The 3,683-nt window shown below is 31.3% G+C and overlaps 1 long non-coding RNA gene across 2 annotated transcripts in view; it reads right to left on the bottom strand.

Moving 5' to 3' along the window:
• LOC103308458 overlaps positions 1–3,683 on the bottom strand; it is a 9,610-nt gene that overhangs the window by 4,204 nt on the left and 1,723 nt on the right. Inside the window, exon 2 of one of the 2 annotated variants that reach the window (XR_001678975.1) lies at positions 961–1,216. This is a non-coding gene — a long non-coding RNA (uncharacterized LOC103308458). Of the gene's footprint in view, positions 1–960; positions 1,362–3,683 lie in introns of those variants that run through there. The other variant, XR_001678974.1, reaches the window with a different exon arrangement.

The raw sequence follows: 3,683 nt of genomic DNA, 5'->3' as shown, positions 1-3,683 counted from the left end.
GAAGTAAAAAAATACAAAATCGGATTGAAGAATTAACAAAAATTATTGAAAATGTTTTGGTCGTTCCAGTATCTAGTGCCTCAGCAGAAAGGAGTTTCTCGACGATGAAAAGAGCAAAAAACATGATGAGGTCAACGATGACAAGTAGCAGACTAAATAATTTAACTTTGATGTCTATTCAGAGAGAAATAAGTGAAAAAATTCATAGAAAATCCATCTGCTGTAATTGACGAGTTTGCATCAATGAAAAAAAGAAAATTGGAATTTTCAATCTAAAAATATTTTTATTAAGCTAAGTATATCTTTTTTATTAATTTAATTTTATACTAATAGTTTTAAAACATAAAATAAATCCATGTAATATGCCTATAATAAATGTATAACATATGGTATTCTGATACTTATTTATTTTATAAAAATATTTATTGGTAATCCTTACATCAAAATATCGGGCCTACCCAGAAAAAAGTGTCTAGCTATGCCTCTGGATGAGCAAACTGTTTTGAGCAGCCACGATGAATCGTCGGCGTTGCGGTTGTCATCGGGTAATGCCCTCTTAAGGGCGATCGATGGCGTACGGTTACTGACCCGGATAGTGGATTGCATTTTATGAGAACCGAAAGGTGTATGAATTTAGAAAAATAACACAATATTGTGCTGACAAATAAACGGTGTGTCAGAACCGTCGATAATAAGTATAAAACAGGTACCTATAAAATAATAATTGTAACGCGAAATTTCGACGGTTAAAAATTAAAATTAAATAATACGAATAGGCTTACCGTGTCGTGTCAGTGGTGATAATATATCTCGCTAATCAGGCGAACAAGACGATTGATAATAAAATTATATATATATTATTATTATATAATTTAGGGGCAACGAACATATATTATATAATCGAGCTGCGACGAGCATAATATATTGTATACCTATTACATAAGTCACAAATGACCTAACCTTTTCGCGGAGACTCGGGCTGCAGGCAGGAACTACGGTGACCGGGTGATGTGGGACGCAGATTGTTGGTGGACCTTGACTGGAGTACTGTCTTGGGGGTGGCACAAGACCTTAGAAAAGGCACGGGCCGGTATCCACACTGACACACTGTTCTGTGGATGGGCGCGTAGCTCGTTCAATATTATAAGCGCCCGAGGTCGTAAATCACGGACACTTTTGGAACTTACGACTAACGGATTTTAATTCTTCGTCCAACCTAGGGTGGTTGGCCACAAGTACACTCGGATGAAGCGGTAAGCATTACGGCGGTGAGATTCGGCGGCGGAGAAAATTCGACCGGAACAATATTATAATATTATGGTTGTCAGGAACACAAATTCGACTGTGCGAACGGTTCACGAAACCAGACCAGACTAACCGCGGGCTACTAGGCCGTACGATATATTATTACAACCGATCGGGCGAGGCAAGGCACGCGGGCCATCGATATTCTCGGGGCATGACCTTGACCCGGATCAAGGTGAAAATAGCGTAATCGGCACGTGATAATATTATATAATAATTTGCGCCGCCGCGAAGGCTTATCGTGCACCAACTACAGATAATATAAGAAGTTACATAATGAACGCAACACTAAAAAATATTTTACCGAACATGTCCTAGCACTGACTATATCTGCAGAGAATTTGTTTTTTTTTTACTATATTTTTTATTGATTCCTATCGTATAGTAGATAAGCATTACGTTACACTATTTTAATATGACTTAAGTAATGATTGTTGTACATTCGTATTATCAATTCATACTTCTAGGATCGATAGATTGAGAAATGAATGGTCATAATAAGTAATTGTTTTGTCTGTGGTATTCAAAAAATAAAAATCAGTCCAAATATATTATAGGCTAAAATAATTTTAAAAAACATTTCTTGTCAGTGTTCTAAAATAATAATGATGTAAGACTAATTTTTTCGGAGTTGTGTGATGATGAATAACGCGAGTAACCCATAATAAATATTAATACTAAATACTAAATATATTCATTAAGATATAATAATATAATATAAATATTAATAATAAATCAATTCAATGCATAAACACTCATATTAAAGGTAACAATTTTGATGTCAACTACTACAATCGGGTACGGAACAGATATTAGGTTACTGTTATCAACGGTTACGTTTAAATCTGTCGTGACGGTGTTTCTTTGTTCTGCACTCCATAAAGAAGTATAACTTCAAGAATTAAAAAATAATTTTTTGTCTGTGTTGCAAACAATAATACAAAAAATAAAAATAAAAAGCGGGTAAAAGGATGTCGCTCTGCTGTACAGTAAGTTACAAATGGGTCACTGTATAATGGATTGTATTAAATTTGAATTCAATGATATCATATCATTGTATACGAAAAACTATTCTGAACGTAGACGGTTTGTCAGTCTAGATATTTTATATTGTTATTATATTTTATTATAGCCTGTAAGTTGAATTAATATTATAAATTACAACAAAATACCTGAATTCATTATTTTTTTTTTTTTATTTGTTTCTATGGTGATTAACAAAGCGTTAGAAATTTATTAAAATCCCATTTTTAGTGGTTTTTCGTCATTTGTCGATAGTTTTTCTCATGGCATTAAATAACTATTGAGAAAATCGAAAAATGACCTGTCTAAAGTACCATTTTCATTCAATTTTTTAAAATATAAGATACGATATGTTGAAATAGAAGCACTCCTTCCGGTAGAAATTTGGTATACAGGGTAAAAAAAAAAATAAACACCATGTAAAACCACTAGCTTTCTTGTACCGCTCAGAATCTAAAAGTGTGTAACGACCTGTAATAACTATTAACTATAGCACCTTTATTTACAGTTTTCTCTTCATTAATTAAAAAAATATTTGATGTTACATTGAAAAATAGATATAGATAAGAATTTTATATATTAATAATAATTACACCTAATTATTACGAGGAGTTGTTTTTTACTATAGTTCTATTTATCGATACGATATTTAAAAGATTATAAAATTAACTCCGCTCAGAACCTAAAACCAATCCATATAATATTATGTAGTATTAAAAAATTGAAAAACACATTTTCATTTCATTTTAAAATGAATAGGTTTTAAGTGAAATAGTTTTAATTTATTTTACAGGGAATTTAATTATATTTTATTTTTTTTAATGTATATTGGCTTATCGATAAAGCTTGTTATTGTAAATGTAAATCACGCTATCGTGTAACTCTATAACAGGATCATAAGGTCACTTATATATTTCCGGATTAACTTAATTGCGTGAAATTAATATTTTCTCACCTGAAAATTATAATAGTTATAAATATTTTAGAGCATTGTATTCGCTTACCAGATAATGAATATTCCCCAGATTTCTCAAGTTTTTAAACACAATGAGTATTTTGAAATATTTTTTTTTTTTTTAATTTAAAATTATAATATTAGTCCAGGGCTTGAAACAGGTTACCGGTTCTTACCAAAAACCAGTAATTTAAACCTAAAATTGGTTACCGTTATTTGAAACCAATTTTTATTCCGGATTATCGGTTACCGATTACCGTGACGATTTTTCAGTTAACATAAAACATAATGTATTATGTTAACATAATATATTTTTACCAGTTAAAATTACTGATATTTATTAATATCGAGTACCTACTATCGTTACTTATGAACAGGGCTCGTAAGTTCATGCATCTGC

Source organism: Acyrthosiphon pisum, chromosome X, assembly GCF_005508785.2.
Source record: "Acyrthosiphon pisum isolate AL4f chromosome X, pea_aphid_22Mar2018_4r6ur, whole genome shotgun sequence".
Classification (NCBI taxonomy): domain Eukaryota; kingdom Metazoa; phylum Arthropoda; class Insecta; order Hemiptera; family Aphididae; genus Acyrthosiphon; species Acyrthosiphon pisum.
The sequence above is the reverse complement of the archived record's forward strand: the minus strand, read 5'-3'. Positions and strand labels throughout refer to the sequence as shown.